Below are 10,651 nucleotides of genomic sequence, written 5' to 3' on the forward strand. Positions count from 1 at the left end.
AAACTCAATGGTTTTCATAGGAAAAATTATGAGAAGTTCAAATTGTTCAAATATGGAAGCTCAACATTGTTAAAATAAATCCAAAATTTTCTAGTACTCGCCTCCCACCTCTTTTCTTGCGATATAAAAATATAGAACCTCTCTCTTAAAACAAAAAAACTAAGGAATTTCACATACAAACTTATATGAAAAGACCTGGATATGCTTGAAAAAGAAATAAAAACTGAAGTGTTTAACTTAAAAATAAACTCGTGAAATTCCTTATAGCGATAAACACATTGGTTTAATTTTCCACATTTATAAAATAAATACACAAACGTTCAAAATAAATGTTGAGAAGTTCAAATTAAATTAATGGAGTAGTTTGACGTTTAAAACATCTTAGATTTTTTTCATTACAAAATAACGAAAAGTGAGAAGTTCAAACAAAAAATAGAGCAAATTAAAATTTATAAAAAAAGGATTTTCACTGTTTGTAAATTAAAAAGTCTAGAAGTTCAAATTTAAATAAGAGGCCGATTAAATATATATTAGAAAACTAGAATTTTTCCGTTACTAAAAGAAATAATCCAAGAAGTCCAAAATACAAAAAATAGAGTAGCTCGACATTTAAAACATAGAGCGCTTCAAAATTTCATAAATTCGATTAAGAAAAAACCAAGAAGTCCATATTAAGAAGATCGAGAAGTTCGATGATTATAGAAAACTCAAATTGTCCCCGTTATTAAAGAATGGAAGTCCATATTAAAGATGTTCAAAAATAAAAAACAAGAAGTTCAACTTTTAAAAATAAAGCGCTTCAAAATTTCATAAAAAAAGATTAAGAAAAAAACAAGGAAGTCCTTATTAAAAAGATGGAGAAGTTCGATGATTATAGAAAACTCAGATTTTCCTCGTTATTAAAGAGTGTAAACAAGAAGTTCAAAAATAAAATAACAAGAAGTTCAAATTTTAAAAATAGAGCGCTTCAAAATTCATAAAAAAAGATTAAGAAATTCAGATAAATATTTAAAAACTCAGATATTTTCACGTAACCGAGAGAAGTTCGATTGATAACTGCCAGAAGTTCACGTACTACACGGTGTGCATTTTTGTATTAAAAAGAATAAAAAAATAAAGGCTAAAAGTTTTGCTGCTAGAAACTCAAGTGCTCGGCCCGAAAAATTTCAAAATTTCTTGTGAGAGAGGTCAAACAAAAATACATGACAGAAGTTCAAGGTGAAAACAGCGGGAAGTTCAACTACTGCAAGGAATGCATTTCAAAATGAAAATAAAAGTATAGAAAATTAAAAGCTTAAAAGGTTTGTTGAAAGAAGTTCAAGTGCTTTGTCCGGGGAAGTTCGAAAATTCTTTCGAGAGAGGTTCATCTTGTATTTCCATGTTCGATTTTTTCCGTATAAAAATCGAATACAATTCTTTACTCAAAAATATAAAAAGTTGAAGTTCAAATTGAAATAACAGAGAAGTTCGTAGTTTATTAAAACCTAGGATTTACCCGTTCAAAAAACAAAAAACACAACGCCATTTTTTGCACTTTTAAAAACAACCTCATAAACGAAAAAATGGTTGCTAGAAGTTCAAGTGCTCGACGAGGAAAAGTTTGGAAAATTCTTGTGAGAGAGGTTCACCGTGTATTTAGATGTCCAAAATACATAAAAAAATATGTTGTTTTTTGTGTTTTAAAATAACTCTCTCAAAGCAGAGAGAAGTTCAACGTGATAACAACTGGAAGTTCACGTACTACATGGTGTGTGTTTCATATAAGAAAAATACAATAAAGTGAAACAGAGTGAAGTTCAAATAGACATGCCCCAGAAGTTCAACTACTTCTTGTAGTGCAAAAAACAGCACGTTGAAAACAGAGTGAAGTTCAAACAGACATGCCCCAGAAGTTCTACTACTTCACGCAATGCATTTCCGTTCGCAATGAACACGGAAATCATGATCTCGCCATTTTCTAATTTACCTCAAAACGACAGGAATATTATTTGTGTAAATTCAAGTCCGCGGTCGGAGAAAGTTAAAAAAATATTGTGAGAGAGGTTTGTACAAAAAGAATATCATTTGTGTAACACTGACGAAATGATGAGAAAATTACAAACGAAAATACGTCACAGAAGTTCAACGTGAAAACAGCAGGAAGTTCACCTACTACACTGAATGAATTTCAAATGAAAAACTTTCAAAATCGTCGCGAGTATGAAAAAATGATCAACATGGGAAAGTTGCGTGTTTACAGCATCTTTCCATCGGTATATCACCCGCTCAATTCCCGTGAGTGGGATGGAGAGCTACGAGCAGTGGATGAAGATCTATGAGCAAAAAAATCATGTGAAAAACAGAGTGAAGTTCAGGTACACGCACCGAGAAGTTCAGGTTCTTCACGCGGTGCATTTTCGAAGAATTTGTTTCGCGATAGAGGCAGAACGAATGATCCCGCCGTTTTCGGAATTACTTGAAAACGGCTAGGAATCAGAGAAAACCATCAATATGAAAAAGTTTCGCATTTTCCGTAGCTTTTCAACGGTATATTATTTGCCCAATTCCGATAAAGTTTGTAGAAATTACGGTGAAACTACGTCTGTCGCCATTTTCGAAACTGACTTAAAACCATAAAGAATTGGGAGAAACAATACATACCAAAAAGTTTCGCATTTGTTCAAGCTTTCCAATGCCATATCATTTTCTGCATTCAGACGCACGGTTAAAAAATTAGCTCGAAAATACGAACTCGGTAGGACTTGGACCATTTTCTAAATTACTCTTAAACCATTCAAAATTAGAAAAAACTTTCAAGATGAAAAAGTAGCGCATTTTCATAAGGTTTCTAACGCCATATCATATGCCTCCATTGGATTAGCCATTTAGAAATGACATCAAAAAAACGAACTCAGCTATTCGGTTTACGAAATTTGACGTTTTTTCAAATTACTCTTTAACCATAGGGAATTAGAAAAAGCTTTCAACATGTGGAAGGAGCGGTTTTGCAGCAGCTTTCCAACGCCATATTATATGGCTCATTCCGATAAACGGTTTAGAAATGTGTTCTAATATACGATTCACGTTTTTTGTGCGAAGAAAAAACGGTTTTCAAAACTGCTCTTAAACCACTTATATTTTGCCAAAAATTTAAGTTGGGTCATGATATTGGTGTCCATAGCTTTACAACGTATATCGCAAGCCCCGTTTGGGCAATGTTGGCGGAAGTTCAAACGAATTTAGAGGGAAGTTCAACGTACTACTAGCGGGGCAGGTCAGGTTGTGATCAGAATATTATTCTGATCCCGTGATCAGAATAGTGTTTATGTATATATATATATATATAATATTACCGTATTGCTTGTTTTTTGTTTGTTGGTGTTATTCGTTGTTGTGTTTTGTTGGCTTGATCATATTATGCATATGGGTAGAATATATTTATATATACATAGCTTTTGGCCCTATTATATCTATAACTCATCTATGCTTGCCCACCAGATGCCGCCGAGGCGTGATACTAGACGCAATACTGCAGGAGACAACAATGGCAATGGAGTACCACCATACATACAGCAGGTTATTGAGGGACAGGCCCAGTTGATCCAGTTGCTTACTTAGAACCAGAACAACAACAATAACAACAACAATCCGCCGCCACCGCCACATGTGGATATGCTTACCAGGTTCTTGAGTTGAATCCTCAGAGGTTCTCCAGTTCCCCTGAACCTATTGTGGCTGATGACTGGCTCCGTGCAATCAATAGGAACCTGGAGACGATTGGATGCACTGATGCAGAGAGGGTGAGGTTTGCCTCACATTTGTTGGAGGGTCCTGCTGCAGCTTGGTGGGACAACTACTTGGTCACTTATCCCATTGCTACTATCACATGGCCTTAGTTTCAGGATGCCTTCCGTGCTGCACATGTGTCTGCTGGTGCTATGAGTCTAAAAAAGAAGGAGTTTCACAGTTTGCGCCAGGGAGGTCGCACTGTTAATGCTTATGTGGAGGAATTTAATAATCTTGCATGCTATGCTCCTAATGATGTTAACACTGATGCAGCTAGGAAGGAGAAATTCTTGGAGGGACTAAATGATGACTTGAGCCTTCAGTTGACAGTGGCCACTTTTAGGAATTGCTAGGATTTGATTGATAAGGCTATTGTGATGGAGGGAAAGCAACAAGCGATAGAGAATCGCAAGAGGAAGTACAACAACAATAGTAAGTATAATTTAGGACCACAACAGAAGCCACGCACTTCATATCATGGTAATGGAGGTAATGGGCATAATCATCATGGAGGTAATGGACATAATCATTATGGAGGGAATGGCCACAACCATAATGGCCACCATCATCACAACGGGCACAAGAGTAACAATGGCAATGGTAGAGGTAACGGTAATGGTAATGGAGGGAATAATAACCAGAGCCACCAGAGTATGCCTGTGCAGAGGGATATTAGCCAGGTTCAATGCTATAAGTGTAGGTAGATGGGCCACTACTCCAATGCTTGTCCAGGGAACAAGAACGGTAATGGGGATTCAGGAGTCAGCAAGCCAAACCCCTTCCAAAAGGGTCATGTCAACCATGTTAATGTTGATGAGGTCTATAATGAACCTGATGCAGTGATTGGTAAGTTCTTGATTAACTCAGTACACGCGCTTGTTCTTTTTGATACTGGTGCACCGCATTCATTTATTTCAAGGGTATTTGTTGATAAACATGGATTGCCAACCAAAACACTTAGTATGCCTATTAGAGTGAGTTCCCCAGGAGCTGAGATGATAGCAGGTGTTGGTTGCCATCAGTTGACTTCGTCTATTGTAAAGCATGATTTTCCTACGAATTTGATTATATTGAAGTCACAAGGTCTAGATATTATTTTGGGTATGGATTGGTTGCAGTTATATAAATGCCGTATTGACTGTGCTAGTCGATCTATTACTCTCAGTGCACCAGGAGGGAAGAGGATCAAATATGTGTGTAAGTATAAGCGTAATCAGGTGCAGGTGAACTCTCTTAAGGGGGGTAGCCTGGAAGAGGTGACAGTTGTGAGAGATTATCCCGATGTGTTTCCAGAGGAGTTGCCAGGAATGCCACCAGATAGAGATATTGAGTTTCTTATTGATTTAATACCGGGCACTGGACCTATTGCAAAAAGACCGTATAGAATGCCTCCTCAAGAGTTGGAGGAATTGAAGAAGCAGATAAGAGAATTGCAGGCACAAGGATTTATTCGTTCAAGTTCATCACCTTGGGGAGCTGCAGTTTTGTTTGTGGAGAAGAAGGATGGGACCTTGAGGATGTGTGTTGATTATTGTTCTTTGAATGAGGTAACCCTTAAGAATAAATATCCTTTGCCTATGATAAATGATCTGTTTGACCAGTTGGAGGGAGCTACTGTGTTTTCTAAGATTGACCTTCGTTCTGGTTATAATCAATTGAAGATTCGTGAGCAAGATATTCCCAAGACTGCTTTTACCACGAGGTATGGGTTGTATGAATATACTGTTATGTCATTTGGATTGACTAACGCCCCTGCATACTTCATGAATATGATGAACAAGGTGTTTATGGAGTTCTTGGATAAATTTGTGGTTGTTTTCATTGATGATATATTGGTGTTCTCCAAAAATAAGCAAGAGCATGAGGTGCATCTGCGTTTGGTAATGGAGAAACTTAGGGAACATCAGCTATATGCCAAGTTCAGCAAATGTGAGTTTTGGCTGGATGAGGTAGCATTCCTTGGACATGTTGTGTCAGGTAATGGAGTTGCAGTTGATCCATCTAAGGTTGCTGCAGTTACAGAGTGGGAGACACCCACGTCAGTTGGAGATATTCGCAGCTTTTTGGGCCTTGCAGGTTATTACAGGAGGTTTATTGAGAACTTTTCCAAGATTGCAAAGCCTATGACTGAATTATTGAAGGAGAAGAAGTTTGTTTGGACTGATGAATGTGAAGCCAGCTTTCAGGAATTGAAGCAGCGTTTGGTTACGGTACCAGTCTTAACTTTGCCAGATATACATAAGGACTTCCAGGTATATTGTGATGCTTCTCGTCAAGGACTTAGGAGTGTTTTGATGCAGGAAGGTAAAGTTGTTTCTTATGCTTCATGTCAGCTTAAGAATCATGAGCACAACTATCCTAGACATGATTTGGAGTTAGCCTCAGTTGTGCACGCATTGAAAACTTGGAGGCCATATCTTATTGGTAATCATTGTGATATATTTACTGATCATAAGAGCTTGAAGTATATTTTTACTCAGAAAGATTTGAACCTCAGGCAGAGGAGATGGTTGGAGCTTATTGAGGATTATGATTTGAATGTGCAGTATCATCCTAGTAAGGCTAATGTTGTTGCTGATGCGTTGAGTCGTAGGAGCCATGCTAATGCAATTAATATTGATAATATGCCCCCCCGAGTTATGTGAACAGTTCAGGAATCTCAGGCTGGAGATGGTTCCTAAGGGATATTTAGCAACACTTGAGGTAAAGCCTACTTTGCTTGACAGGATCAGAGAAGCTCAAAAGAATGATAAGGAGATTGATGAGATAAAAGAGAATATGGTTAAAGGTAAGGCAGAAGGTTTCCATGAGGATGAACATGGGGCCATATGGTTTGAGAAGCGTATTTGTGTACCTCAGGATGCAGATATCAAGAAGTTGATTCTTCAGGAGGCGCATGATTCACCTTATTCTATTCACCCAGGTAATACTAAGATGTATTTGGATTTGAGGGAAAGATTTTGGTGGCCTAGCCTGAAGAGGGAAATTGCTGGGTATATTGCAACATGTGATGTGTGCCAAAGAGTTAAGGCGGATCATCACAGACCAGCAGGTTTGTTACAGCCATTGCCTATACCTGATTGGAAGTGGGATGAGATTGGTATGGATTTCATTACAGGTCTACCCAGGACTCGGCCAGGTTATGATTCTATTTGGGTAGTTGTTGATCGTTTGACTAAAGTTGCTCACTTCATCCCGGTAAAGACCACTTATACCAGTGCTCAGCTAGCAAAAATTTATATGTCTAAAATTGTTTGTCTGCATGGAGTTCCAAGTAAGGTAGTGTCTGATAGAGGTACTTAGTTCACATCCAAATTTTGGCGTCAGTTGCATGAATCCTTGGGCACCAGGCTGGAGTTCAGTACAGTTTCCATCCACAGACAGATGGGCAGACAGAGAGGGTAAATCAGATTTTGGAGGATATGTTGAGAGCTTGTGCTTTGGACTATGGGTCCAGTTGGGATGATAATTTACCTTATGCAGAGTTCTCATATAATAACAGTTACCAGGCTAGTCTGAAGATGGCACCATTTGAGGTATTGCATGGTAGGAAGTGCAGGACACCATTGATGTGGGATGAGGTTGGAGAGCGTAAATTCTTTGGACCAGACTTGATCAGAGATGCTGAGGAGAAGGTCAAGTTGATTCGTGACAGGCTGAAGATAGCACAGTCCAGGCAGAAGAGTTATGCTGATGCAAAACGTAAGGAGGTGACATATGAGGTAGGAGATCGTGCATACCTTAGAGTTTCACCACTTCGTGGAATTAAGAGGTTTGGAATCAAGGGTAAGTTAGCACCATGTTTTGTGGGGCCTTACAAGATCTTGGAGCGTAGAGGAGAGGTAGCTTATCAGCTAGAGTTGCCAGAATCCTTGTCAGGAGTTCATAATGTGTTTCATGTATCTCAGTTGAAGAAGTGCCATGCAGAGATGATGGATGTTCCATTGAGGGACACAGTGCCACTTGAGGCAATTCAGTTGGAGAGTGATTTGACATATGAGGAGAAGCCTATTAAGATTTTGGAGACAGCATCGAGAGTTACTCGCACCAAGACAATCAAGTTATGCAAGGTTCAGTGGGATCATCATACAGAGGAGGAAGCTACCTGGGAACGAGAGGAGGATCTCAGGCAGGATCACCCACACCTATTTGCTAGCCACTCCGAATCTCGAGGGCGAGATTCATCTTAAGGGGGGTAGGTTTTAACATCCCAATTTTCCCAATTTGGATGTTAATAGATCATTCATATGAATCTCATATTTTTCCATGCATTATTTGCTTTTCTGGAATATTCTCTTCATTATGCAACTAAATGCAATTTATTGGAGTGGAGATAACATGACTTCTCCCTTGTTTAAAAATGTTCATAATGTGCAGAATATTGTTTCTAGTTCATCTGATATGTTCTGGTATTTTTCTTAATCTCCAAAATATTTTATTTGATTGTATTATTTTACTGTTTGTGTGGCCTTTTGCATCAAAATGAATTTCTAAAATTGCATTAGGTGAGGAACTAGTGTTCCTGTAGTTTATATTAGCAGTATAGATTTTACTGTGTGCCTACGTATTTTTATTTAGTTTTTATACTGTTGTTTTATTTTTAGTTTTTACTGCTGTAGTTTTTTGTTAAAAAAAGAAGCAGCACGCAGCACAGCGCAGCGCCCAGTTTGCAACAGTTGCGGCCCAGCTCCGCTGCAGCCCAGTTTGTTGCCTAGCCCACCTATCTACGCGAAGCGGTACACGCCGCGCCGCCCGTGCCCCACCCGCACCCGATCCGCCAGCTCGCCTCAGCCGCTGACCCGCGGGCCCCGCCCCACTCTTCTTCCCCGAGTCGACCACACGCGCAGCCGCACACGCGCACCCGAGCGCGAGCCCGAGTCGAACTCGAGCACCTGGCCACCCTGCGCACGTCCGAGACGTCTAGGGCGAGCCCACGCCCTCGAGGAACCCAGAACCCCGTTCCTCGACCTCCTTCGCTACCGCACGCCTCGGTTAGGGGAGATTGGATCTCGCCGGGGAAGTCCGTCGCCGCCGCCCTTGCTGCTTGCGCTCGTCACCGTTAGTAGCCCCTGCCGCTCCAGCTTGTGCTTTTCGACCCCTCCTTCGCTTCCGCATATTCTTAACGGGCTTGTTTTGGCCACATAGCATGGGAGCGAGGTAGCCGAGTCGCCGGAGTTCGTTTGACTTTGGGACAGTCGCCGTCCATCCTCACCACCGCCGCTCGAGGGAGCCCCGTCGCCGTTCGACCTCACCACCACCTCCGCCACTCGTCGCTGAACCCATCGGCCACTTCACCTTCGCTGGAGACCCGCCGGAGACGCGCCGCCACCGATGCCCGACCGCTGCCGCCGTTCTCCTCTGTTTTGGGTTAGCACACACGCCCGGCCAATCAAGAGCCGCCATGTGGCAAGTCGCTACAAGAGCTTCTACAGGAGTTCGCTACAGCGCGCAGGCGTTTTCTGTTGCTCTTTTTTTCAGTTTTCCAACTAAAATTCAACTAGCTATATCTTTTATTCTACAAGTCCAATTTAGGTAATTCTTTTTCCTATGCACTCACCAAAATCAGCCCTTCATGACACTACCAAAATTTCTCTTGTTTGCACTGTTTAAATTTGAATTCGTTTAAATTCAAATTAAATCTTTCGGAGGTCGTAACTTTCAAACCGTTTATCGGAATCGAGTGATTCTTTTTGCGTTGTGACCATAGTGCATTTTAGGTGTTATTATGCTGCTGTTGTTGAGTTTCAAAAATGGTTTTATTGCTGTTGGTTCTGTTTTGGTTCTATTCGTGTTCCGGTGATTGATTTGTTGAATTGTGTGAAACGTGTAGATTGTCCGTAGTGCGACGCGAGCTATTGTCAGGAGTGTGACTTTCTGAACCAGAAGCAAGGAAATTTACATGTTGATCATCCTTTACCTATTGTTTTCTATGCATGTAGTTATATCACACTATGAATATATGCATGTATAGGAATACTATATTATTTTGCTATGCTATTGAGCTATCTTCCCGTCTTTGCAAATCGTGGCAGTTGTAGGTTGCTATGCTTTGTAGACGGGGGTGGTTCGTGTATTCATTGAGCTTATGTGAGCATTATATACATAATAATTTGAGTAGTAACTCAGGATTTAATTCACCTCTGGGCGGAAGTGGTATTGCTAGGGTGGTTTCAAGAACATCATGGTTTATACCCTCTGAATGTAAGTGGACGGCCGCCCAGGCTCAAAAAGATCAGACAGACTTAGTGACAAGTAGCTTGCATGTGCGACCACTGGCTAAATGGGCTCTAGCTTAGTTGATCAGTTGTAGAACCCTTACCCGGATGTGCCAGCAGATGTAGATATAATAGTTGGGATGGGCCTCCTGTTGGGACTAGGGGACTGCTTCTGAAAGACTTTGTCTCAATCTTCAGGTTGGGTCTAGTGGGTAAAGTGTACGAAACTCTGGAGAGTATTAAAAACTAATCATGATTAGCCGTGCCCCCGGTTATGGGTAAATTTGAGCGACTATGCCAATACAGTTGTTGGATGATCTTGACAGATGTGACACTTAATAAATTTGTTGGGCAACTTAAGAAAAGGGTAGGTTGGAGTTGATTTTGCCAACTCAACCTTGTGCATTTAATTGTAGTAATAAAAGAACTAAATAAAATTTGACTATTAGGTAGATACTAGGATAAAATCAGCTTTCTGCAAAAATAAACCCTCAAGCCTTCCTTTTGATATACTATGCATATACATGTAGGTCTGCTTTATTATTACTCCTGTGTAAGTTGCCAATACATTCCAAGTATTGACCTATATGGCTGTAACGTCTCATGTTGCAGGATATTCTGACGAAGAGTAAGGTACCGTTAGGGTCGCGAGTCTACACTCAGCATCGCCA

Source organism: Triticum aestivum, chromosome 2A (assembly GCF_018294505.1).
Source record: "Triticum aestivum cultivar Chinese Spring chromosome 2A, IWGSC CS RefSeq v2.1, whole genome shotgun sequence".
NCBI lineage: Eukaryota > Viridiplantae > Streptophyta > Magnoliopsida > Poales > Poaceae > Triticum > Triticum aestivum.